The sequence below is a fragment of the Neodiprion virginianus genome, chromosome 7, assembly GCF_021901495.1.
Source record: "Neodiprion virginianus isolate iyNeoVirg1 chromosome 7, iyNeoVirg1.1, whole genome shotgun sequence".
Taxonomy (NCBI): Eukaryota; Metazoa; Arthropoda; class Insecta; order Hymenoptera; family Diprionidae; genus Neodiprion; species Neodiprion virginianus.
The window spans coordinates 2795442-2807468 of record NC_060883.1 but is presented as its reverse complement, the minus strand read 5'-3'; positions in this window follow the sequence as shown (position 1 = coordinate 2807468).

Genomic DNA, 12027 nt, shown 5'->3' with positions numbered 1-12027 from the left:
AAAAAAAACAACTAAATCTACACCACGTTTGTAAAATTCCATGTGTTAAATACACATGATACGAATTTTTAAAATATTCCTCGTGCAATAACGAACGGAGTTAAGACGTGTAATTTATTACGATGGATCAGTTATTTTCCAGATATTCATAAATATATTACCGTAACACAAAGGTTATAATGATGTACGATTGTGAATTTCATTACAAGTTTGAAACACCTCGAGTTTTTATTATCGACCCAAGGTTACATATAATACGTCTAATTCTCCAACATATATCAATTCTGTGTTACACCAACAGCGAGACGAAATTATATTCGCATTAGTTTTGTATCGCATAACAAGTATAACGTTGTAGACAGAATAATTACAAAGGTGCGTGTGAGGCAGCTGGGAATAGAATAGACGGTGTTTATACAGAGCAAGCAAAAGATATCGCGAGTGTATTATATTTAGCTTAGAGCCGGCCGTGAAGCGAGTGTCGGAATCGCGAGAGGATGCCTGATATTAAAAGTCCATTAATCCGCGTAGATCGAGTTCGCAGATTACACTTGTGTTACATGTGCCTGAAATTAATTTATACGCGAGAAGTTGTGAATACAGATGAAGTGAAAAAGGTGAGGCAAGAGAGAGAGAGAGAGAGATAGAGAAGAGATGAATTGATAAAAGCTCTCGGGTAAAAATAAACTATACCCATACATACGTGCCGGTTAAAAATAATTTTCAATTTATTACCATTTGATACCTTTTTTTCCACTAAAAGGTTTGAAAAAAAGAGATATGAAAGGAAACGAACCGCAAAAAAAAAAGAAAAAAAAAAGAAAAAAAATTAAACGCATCAAATTGTAGAGAAACATTTGTCATGCGATTTAATTGATTCATGACGTTTCAAATACAATTTGTACGTATGCACGTATATATCTGTACGAAAATTCTAAAATTGTTTCCCATTCTCTTACCTTCTCCCTTTACTTTACTGATTTCTCTCTTTCAACCCTTTTTGCACTTTACACTCGGTTCAACGGGAAATTATTTCTGTTGTTGCTGTTATTGTTATTATCATTATTATTATTATTATTATTATATACGTTTGATTTTTTTTTTTTCAATTTTTTATAATTTATTTTAATTTCGCAACGATGATTTCTTCTTCCCTCGTCCTTTCTATCCGAGAATTCAATTTCTTCGAATATTGATCTTCTCACGGCATCGAATTATACACGAGTCTCGAATGATCAAAATTGCCATTGGCATACCTGGTTGATTGTGAAACTTTGCAAAAAAAATAAATAAATAAATAAAAGCACAACAAAAAGAAAATGCCAGTTAATAGAAAAATGTGAAAATAGACGTTATAACGCTACGAACTGCATATGTAAATTCAAAACGACACTCGTCCTTCCACCGGCTGCATCCCCCTCCACCCCCGTCTGATATATTAGAACCCCTTTCATCGCCATAGCGCACCGGACTCCGGCAGTGATTGCCTTTTTAATTAACGCTCCGCGAGACGCGTATATAACTGCTGTTCTACTCTTTTTTACTCCTTTTCTCTTTCCCTTGCCTTTTTTCACCCCTCGTGGCCGACTCGGTTCTTCGTTCTCTTTTCTTTTTTTTTTTTTTGCTACGCGCCCTTGATCAACTTCCCGATGTTATACGTGTACGAATTTACTTTTTTTTTTTTTTTTCTTTATCTTTCTCTTATTATTTGATTGCAAGCTACGGTTTACGTATGTATTTCTCTTTTACCAGTTATATGTTTCTTTTTTTAACCTCTCGTTGGATGGTTACGATTACGCAGAAAACGTCACATCGCTTTGACAAACTATTATTTATTAGTTATGAAAACTAATACACGAAGATGAGTGATTCGGTGATCCGGTATTCTTTATTTCTTTTTACCTTTCATCAGCTTTGTTGATGCAAGAAAACCACTTTTTTCTCATTTCAACGAATCTCCAGGGTCCGAAAAACTGGTTTTTACAAAAACATCGAACTGCCTGAAAAAAACTGGTTGAAAAAATTAGGAACTTACAGGATTTTACAATCAAATGATGGGCATGAACAAATGCCATGTCCTGTTCAATTTAGACTTCCAGTTTACTTTTCATTTACTTTATTTTGAATATTCGATGAGCGTGTATAATAAAAAACCACCGTCTGTATAATTTCACGTAAATACTGTGTTAAATGATTTGAATCGCGAGTTTCGTTAAAAAAAAATTGCCAACTTTCCGACTTGCAGGTAAAATAAAAATTTCCCAAGGAATGCGGATGCGATTCGTGAGGTTTTTTTTCTCCATCGCTTCGTATAACCGCATAGCCAGATGTGCGTGCCTGTCGCGAATATCACATGTACGAAAAAAAAGACGAATAAGATAAAAACAAAAAAAAAAGTGAAAAGCAAACCAAAAAATAAAAATAAAAACAAAGATCAACACGCGCAGGGTGAAAAACAGGATGTAAAAAAAAAAAAAAAAAGCAGAGAGAGAGAGAGAAAAACGGAGAGACGGAGACAGTCCCGGAAAGAAAAAATTTGTTTTCGCGGAGATTCGCGAGAAGCGTGAGAGGCGTTATAGGTGGCTGGAATACGAAATGGCGTCGAAGGGCTCGGAAGGAACGGCGAGCTTGGCGGTGGTATTGAAACGTCTCGGGGTATAAGATGGGCGCAAAGGACGAAGAGGGATGACGAGGGATGCGAGCGGGATATATCCGAGGGGTCCTTCGCCACACGCGGAAGCAATAGCGGAAGAAGAGTGGAGAGGAGAGGAGAGGAGAGGAGAGGAGAGGAGAGGAGAGGAGAGGAGATGACGGTGTTTAGGGTTTCGAGTCACGGCCGCGAGTCACAGCCAGTTACAGCCAATAAAAAGAGATTAGGACGACGCTCCATTCTCCGGTAGCCTTTTTTTCTTTTTGCTTTTATTTTGCTTTGCTTTTTTACCTTCCTCGCCTCTCACCTTCCACCTTTCTTATCCTTGTTTCTTTTTATTTTCTTCGTCTCTTCTCTCTTTACCGTTCCCAATGGGGTAAAACGCGCGTTCAGGACGGTCTTCCGCTCTCTTTATCTTACTCGAGCTGTTTTTTTTTTTTTTTTGTTTTTTTTTTGCAGTTATTTTTTTGTTTTTTTCACGTGTACCTGCAGGGGTTGAGAGACAAGATGAAAAACGAAGAGAAGGGAGATCCGGAGTAAAGTGCGAATACCCTCCTACCGTTTCGGCTAATTCGAAATTTTGAGAGCGATGGAAAAACAAAAAATTTCAAAAAAAAAAAAAACACAAGAAAGAAAGAAAACCAAAATATGTCGAGCTGTCGCATCGAAAGGTTTTTTTCCCTAACTTTTGTTGAATTAAGAGGGAAAAAAATTCTCCTTGAATTTTTCTTCTCAACAAGGACGAAATCGAGGAAAGGATCAGAAACAAGGATCGCTGACGACGCAGACGAGAGGATATGCCGGGTGCTCGGTTGGATTTTCGGGTCGCAATTTAGATTAGCAAACAGCAAGAGTTTGCAGCAAGGAGTGGTATTCGATGTCTTAGGAAGCCCATTCCGCCTGGCCTTCCCAATTCTCTCTTCCTCCCGATCAGCGGAGTCGCTCTTCTTATCTGACCGGCGGTGGCTAGGTGCAATTATCCGTACACGTGGTGATATCGGTAAACGAAGCTCGAACCGACTAAAGAACGCGAAACGGTTTCGAAGATAAAGAAACAGCTGAATTCGGAGAGGAACACGAGAAACGGCAGAAATAAAAAGTAGACGAAGAAGAAGGAGAAGAAACTCGCGGTTCTCGAATGCTCGTCGAGCTCTGCACCTCTTTGATTCATTCGGCGTCAGCAGCTGCTTTCAGAGCTGAGAAATCCGAGTGCAACTTCGGCTAGATCATGATCTCCAATTCGGCGAAGATTCGAGGATTATAGCTACCTCATTTTCTCTCTCTCTCTCCCCCTATGCAACATTTTTCCTTTTTCTTTCTCCTTTGAATTCAACGGAGGTAAGCGATTTGTCACTGTAATGAAATATATAACGTATACATGGGGAATTCCATGCGAAATCGACCAACGTCTGATCGTGATAATTTCTGATCTCGTTTAAAAAAATTTCTGCAATTGTCCCGACTCTGGAAAAGTACCTTGAATTTTTCAGATTTTTTATTCAACTGCTGAATTCTATACAAATATTTAAAGTGATTTTAGAAAGGACCTTTCTTAAAATTTTCAGGAACTTTATTTTCTATTCCAAATGTTTCAAGACCAGGCCCATGATGTGTCGATTTGTTTTTTCCATTTTTTTTTCCAGCACTTTCAATTTTTACGGTCAACTAAAACATCGGTTGCAAGGCCTGAAGATTCCGGAAAAATTGTCAACACTTCTGTTTTTCACTTGGAACATTTCTAGACCGGTTCCAATATAGAGCGAGTTTGTCTATTTTTATGTAAATTGAATTTTCTTGTATCAACTTCATAATGAAACCGATTTTCAAATGTTCTAAGTGAAAAATAGAACTTTTGAGAATTTTTTCGTGAAATTTTCAGACTGTTTAAATAATGTTTTCGTTGATCGAAACGTTTAACAGTGATAAAAAGAAAAACCGAAAAAAGTTGACCCATCACGAGGACAGTCTTGAAATATTTTTAAGAATTTTTAAGAATTGTTAGAGAATTTTAACAAAGGTCCTTCTCAAAATTCCTTGCAATATTTATGAATAATAAACCACTGACATGAAAAATTCAGGGTAACATTTCAGAGTTGGAAGAATAGCAGAAAAAATTTGCACAAAATCAAGATTGGTGAGGTCCAGACGTTGCATGGAATTCCCTATACGTATGTTGGTACAATAATTTTGTTCTGAATTAAAAAAGAAACAAAAAAATTACCTGTTATGTATAAATTCTCCCTTTTAGTTTCCGTTAATAATTTTCTGCATCGTTTATTCTTTTACTCGCTTTTTATAAGTACCTAACGAATAAGGGTGAATTGCACAATTCATGTATTCTAGGTACTTATAACCAATTTTCATAAATTTTATTTCCATTTCCTGTTTTCTTACCTTTTTTTTGTTTAGTCTTTTTTTTTTAAATTTACTCTATTGGTTTCAACCTCGATCCGGTTCCACGATTTCAGGATAAAAGTCAGTCCCTTGTTGGGTCTGCGATGGGATAGTTAGGATAAGTGATAGTCGGGTTCATTCCCGAGGGATTTCCAGCGCTGTATTTTTTTCCCTTGATTTTTCATCGTATTGTTGATAAATTTTTTTTACTGTCAACGGTGGACGTAAAATATGCAAATTGATCAAACTCCGCACGTTGATTTAAAGAAAAAAAGGCAAATGGAACGAATATCGCTCATTTCTATATATCCCCATCTTCGTTGAGAAATAAACCGTACGCAGAGAGAAGGAATTTGTGTTCGCTTTTTTTCATTCGTGTAAGAGAATTCGATTTACGAAGTAAAACTGGACATTAATTTTTTTTTTAAATCCTACAAAATATTTCTTTCTCTCGTCATATTTTGTAAATTTATCAAATATATACATTACACATATGTGTGTAATTTGCTTTTTTTTTCATGCTTTTCTTGGCATCCCTTGAAATTTCTGAGAAAACGAAAGAAAAAGTAAACAAAGAAATGAAAAAATCACGCAGCCTTGTCGCAGCTTGAAGAATGGGAAAAATTTCGCAATTTCGAGACGTTGCGAAGGAAATCGAAGAATCCTAGGTGGAATTCCGAATCATTTTTAGATTCGGCAAAGTGTTTAAAAACGGGGAAGTAAAGAGGGATGGTAATTGACCGGCGGTAATTGCGGCCGGCGTGGCGGCGATCGGGGAGGAGGATGCTCTCTACTGTGTTACGGGCGATTTGAGGTCGAGGATGGCCAGGATGGCAAGGATGGGGCAAGAACGCCACTCGTGTTTTCCCTTGGCAATCTCTCGCCCAGACGGCCGGCGGACAGGCATGGCGGAATGAAACGGCCCGCCTCGAATGCCGTCGAACCCTGGAGGAGACCTGAAAATGTGGGAGTGTTTACCGCCTCACTTTGGGAAAGCGCTGGCAAACATTTGAAGGTCGGGAAGAGTGACCGCAGCTAACCTGAGCACAAACAAATCCTAGTACCAAACTACCGGCCACTCGCTCGGCCAATTCGACGCCCTGTTTCAATCCTGTTTTGCAATTCGAGATTACGCTCAAATAATCGGTATAAGCCGATAATGATATTTGTTCGGATTAAACTGAAATCCGAATATGAGTCTATCAGAATTTCGAACCTTATCGACGTGCGATAATTGATAATAAAGGGGGATGAATTTTTTAATTTTTATACCTAAAAAAACGTTTCAAGTATAAATATTGACAAACTGATAAATTTTTATTCTACATTTTCTTGTGTGTGTGGGTGTGTGTGTGTTTTTTTGTTTTTTAATTGCTTATAGAAACAATTGGTAAATTTATATTTATTTCGTTATGTGAATTTGGAGAATATTTTTGTTCGGTAAGAGGAGTTTTTTTGTTTCTCGGTCTGATAATTGAAGAGAAAAATTTTAATCGCTACGGCGTTTTTGTTTCTTGCAATTTCTATTTCCTTCGTGTTCGCATAATTCTTACTGTTTTTTGTTTTTTTTTTCTTTTTTCTTTTTTGTTTTATCTCCGGCTAGTCTAGGAAACTAAATTGGAGAGAATTTAGGAAGAACACTGGTGGCGGGTCTCGGTGTTAAAACATTCGAATTACCCTCGACGCTCTCGCCGAGCAATGAAATTAATTCTCGGTGTTTTGGAGCAGGAGTAACGAAATTATTCCGAACGAGAAGCGAACCCGGGACGTGTGTACGGCGAAAAAGATAAAGGGGATGAAAATATAGGGAAGAGGTAGAAGAGAGAGAAGAAAATATCGAGGCAAGAAATTTAGAAATTCACACCTAAATATGTTTCAAAAATAGGTATATTATATGTAATTATTCAAGCTAAAATTTTTCCCATCATATTATTAGAATTATTGTTTATAATCTTAAATCAGTAATGAATTTTCCGACGGTATCTTTGGCTAGGTAATTATTTATTTGAAAATGCCTGTGCATAGTTACAAGAAACTTTTAATCCATGATTTGATGGTTAATTTGTAAATTTCCGTTTTCTTGACAAACAATCGTGTAGTTGATAAAAATTCTTTACGAATGATAATGATTTTACAATTTATCGACAACATTTCTTTCGTAGAAAAAAAAGAGCCAAGACTTCTGACTTGAATAACGACGTACACTTAGAGCTCACCGCAGGTTGAAACACAAAACCTGAACAATCTTTCTTCGGCTTCGTCTCCTTGTGACTTGTTACCCTTTTAACTACACGACAAGGGGAATGAGCGAGTGAGTAAGGGTCGTGCATAACATATAAGAAGTTTTTTCGGCCCGCCAAGGGTCAAGGTCAGGGTGAAAAAAAAAGTAGAACATGGAAAAAAGGAGATCAACAAGAAGAGAAAAAAGAAAAGAAAACGCGTAGAAGAATGGAAAGGGGAAAATTCTCGTCTGTTGTACTCATGCAAAGTAACGTGTGACACAAACTTGTAGACTGAAATTTCGGAAGCGTATATATACATATATGCAATTTTCGAAATTAAATTTTTATCAGAGCGGGCACAACAATTTTATCAAGTTGTTTCTTTTTTTCTTTTTTTTGCTTACACCATATTTCAGGGTTATAAAAACAATATCCGTTTGGACGTATGGTGAAAAAAATTTGAACGAATTTTTTTTCGAAAACACGTTTTTCAAACTCTCAAGACAGATTACTTGAACACCGTTGCATGGATCGATTTGAAATTTTGACAGTAGCTTCGAAATTACATTTTCTATGGAAGTGTGTAACCTTTTTTTTTTTTATTCAACGTAAACTTTTTTACATAAACAATGTACTTGCTTATTTTTTTGTTAAAAACCGATTCATTGTTTTAAAAGTGTACTATATCTACAAAATTTGATTAAGAAAAAAAAAAAAAAATCCTACGCACTTCCGTAGCCTACAATACATAGATTATAAAATTTTCAGTTCTTTATGCCAGGTCTTATACTTCGCGAGAAATTCGTCCTCCCGTGAAGGAGTTTAAAAAAAAAAAATCGATTTCAAAGATTGGCTCTGTCGCGGCAATTTTGCACCGAAATGATAATAAAAAATTTTTTCTCCATACTTCATAATATATTTTAAATAAACCCTCCGAAGAAGAGGTTTTTTTTTTTTTTGGCAATTGGAGTGGCGTCATCATCCCTTAATCGCATAAATTTCCATCGCGATGCATCGTTTATGGTAGTAAAAACCAAAAACCGATTGAGAGTAAAAAATTATCGAATTTGAAAAATAAATCGATTACTCTTTAGTCGTTCTTAGAGAACAGCCTTGTTGGCTGTTCTGTTATTCGGATCGGAAAGCTAGGCTGTATGGAGGTTCCGAGTTAGGCGCACCTAATCTTTTTCGGTTAAGTAATGGATGCCGTTCTGATAAAGTTCACCCTTCACCCTTTTCATCCGTGAGCCTTCACGTCGCACCCAGCGTCGTACCCCCGGCCTACTCTGTGTTCAACCCCCGCTTGCTTGCCGCCAGACTAAATTATACATACTTAAATGATGGATGGTGGTTGGGTACCCACTTAGCCTCTCTCTCTCTCTCTCTCTCTCTTCTTCGCTCTCTCTCCCTCACCATTCGCTCACTTCAACCCGCAAATATCTACCGTGTCCCGAGCATAAAAATTCAAGCACAATATTTTGCACTCTTATATACATACACATGTATATTAACGTTCTTGTTTCAAAGTATACTCTCGCATAATTTCCTTACTTTTCGATTCATTCGACAAATTGAGTTATTATACCTCGATAAGTACATTAATGTTAGAATTACAAAGAATTGCTTATTCTTTTTTAAATTTTTTACGAAAAGAAAAAAAAAAACAGAACAATGCCTGACGATTCATTCCGAAAGTTTTCCGTATGCCATTTCTTTCAACCTCCGTCTCCTGCGAATTCGAAATTAATTTTACAGCATATTCGGTAAATAATAAATCATTTTTAAATTAAGTGTACTTGGTAGATTGGTCGCAGCAGTGAAAAACTTGACTCGATATGTACATGCAAGAGTTGGAAATGAAGGACGTGAGGCATGATAGCCTTTTTCCTTTTTTCGCTCTCTCCCTCTCTCTCGCTTCCTCTCTTTCTACAACAGTTCCGTATTTCAGGGGAGAGAAATCTTTACGCCGCAGAGATTAACGTCTCGCGTAAATAAGGGGGATGAAATAGGAAAAAAGAAGCATAAGAGCGAAAGAGCGTGAGGAGGTAAAAACAAAACAAAAAAGAAAAAAGGTGGGGAGTGAATAAAGAATCGGTATACCGGTGCCCACAAATCTCCAACTCCCCTTCTTCCGCTCGTCCGCCCTTCTGGTAATTACCGATTAGGACCAGAGATAAGAGGCTTTGACGCCCTTGTATATATGAAAAAAGGTAAGAAGAAAAGACGAAGAAGAATAAAAAGAGAGAGAGAGAGAGAAAAAAAACAACACCGACGTCGAGTCGAACAAAATGCAAAAAGAAATGTTTTTGAAGCGAGAAGTAGCTGACAAAAAAGAAGTATAAGATATAGAAGATAAAAAAAAAAAAATAAAACAACCGTACACGTGCCCAAACAAAACCATTCTTCTCTTACACACACACATATATATATATATATTATTAGAAGAAAAAATTTGACGGAAAATTTTTGTCTCTCTTTCCCCTAGTCAGCTTTCAAACAGGCTTGTGGGGGGTTAAAAAAAAAAAAAGTTCGTACGGCTTGAAAGCCAAAATGTGAAATATGTAAAAACGTTCTGAAGGATGTAAAAAAAAAAAGTACAAGAAGAAGAAGAAGAAGACGACGCAGAAAAATAAAAGAACGAAAGAAATCAACGACAAAAAATGAGAGCTAGCAAAAGAAAAAGGTAAAAAAAAAAGGAATACCAATGCCATTTCTGGCACGCGCCTCGCTGCTTATCATCCCTATATATTGCTCCATCTTTTTCTCCACTCTTTTCCGCTCCTCTCTCTACGCGTCGTCGCGGGGTGTCGGGGGTTTATAATATTCGAGATGGAATCGAAGAAAATCGAGCTGAGCTGAGCCAAAACTTGTGCAATCAGCACGAGCGCCCGAGCGGTGAGAAAATCACAAGGGGACTGCAGGGACAAAGAGAAATAGTCGGAAGTCGGTGGAAAGGGATGTTTCACTTGATTCCGACAACCGTACATATCCACGAGACTGAATTGTAAGTGATCACGACTATCGCGCGATTTTCCTACTTTTAGGCCACTCGCTGCTGCACCCTGAATCAGGAAAAGTAACCAAACACGTTCGAAAAAATTATAAATAAACTATGCGAAACGGACGAACGCTTTCCGAGTTTCATTCGCTTGGAATTAATCCGCTACCACAGGTAATTTCGAGTCTATGTGAAGTCATGCGATGATCACCACGGCTCAATTTTCCGTACACCTGACATAATTTGGATTCATTTGAAGTCGTGTAAACGTCAGAATACCACGTCAAATACTACCGTGTGTACATCAACCCGTAGTGCAGGTCCGCCTCAAGCCCTCAACTTTTGCACGAATTGTATACCTACCAACGATGGATTCCCTCGGGCAATGTGCGTTACTTCCGCTTCTGAATAGGAAAAACCTCAGTGAAGGGTGGTTGTATAAGTTGTTGGAGATGCAGTACTTATACGAGTGTAAGGTAGATTGTTTACGGATCCCTCTGGCAGTTCTCGTAAACGAAAATCAGTATATATACGGGGTAATTTACGAGGGTACAAAGAGGCTAGAGGCGGGGGTGCGATACGTTACTTCGCGAGTAGGAAACCCAGGGTTACTAACTCCAGGCTGCCGAACCATCGGCCGACTTGACCGTGAACATAAATCAACTCTGCATAGGCTCTGATTTTTCGCCGTTTCGTTTTCAAGAAAAAAAGTCCCTTCGCTTTTTCATCCGATGTACATTACAACGCTAAAAACAAAATTACAAACTCCAAGTACGTGAATCATTGGTATGCCTACGGATCACCACAATTTTTTAACTTTCGGTCAATTTCGTGCCACAGAAATCGTGAGCTTTCGATACAGTGTTTTTTTGTTAATTTTTATCTGTCATTTAAAAATAAATCATTCAGGTTAATTCGAATTTGTCCCGATTTCACTGACCTCAACGGTATCGAAGAAATGAAAATCGTAGGTGCAAACGGTCCTCAAGTATACTTTGTTAATTTTAACTAACCTTTCTATCGAAGCATTCAAAAATGTTTGTACAAGGAGACGTATGAACTACTATTAAAAGGGAAAATATTTCGTCCAGTTCAAATTTTATTATCAAACTTGTTGGAGTGGGTGAACGTGACTTAAATTCCAGGTCTTGATCGTTTGGAAAATGAATGTGTATTTTAACGTTTGATTTACTTAGTTCTAACAATTTTCATCAAAGGCAAACACCCTTGCAATGAAACATATCAAACCGAATTTGATTAAAATTATTAGAATCGAGTAAATTGAACGTTAAAGTACACATTTAATTGCCCAAACGATCATGACCTCCAATCCAACATTTGTTTTAGTAATTCACTCGAACAAGTGTAACAATAAAATTTTCATTGGATGAAACTTCATACCTTTTAATAATGATTCATAAGTCTCCTTGTACAAACATTTTAAATTATATCATAGGCTATGAAGATGGTCGAGCATGCTTTGACCGAAACGTCAGCTAAAACTAATAAAGTATACTTGAGGACGATTTATACCCACGAGTCTTATTTCTCCAATAATTGTCTAAAGTCGAGAAAAAATGTCACATTAATTGAGCGGTATCGATATTTTAACGAACGAAAACTGTTTCAAAACAAACTTTCAATGACGGTCCGTCGATAACTAATTCGGCAACATAATGAATAATGATCATATCCATTATTTGACAAGTCAATTATGTTAGTGCAGCATTTGGTTAATATTGCTTTGAAAGTCAAGTGGCAGC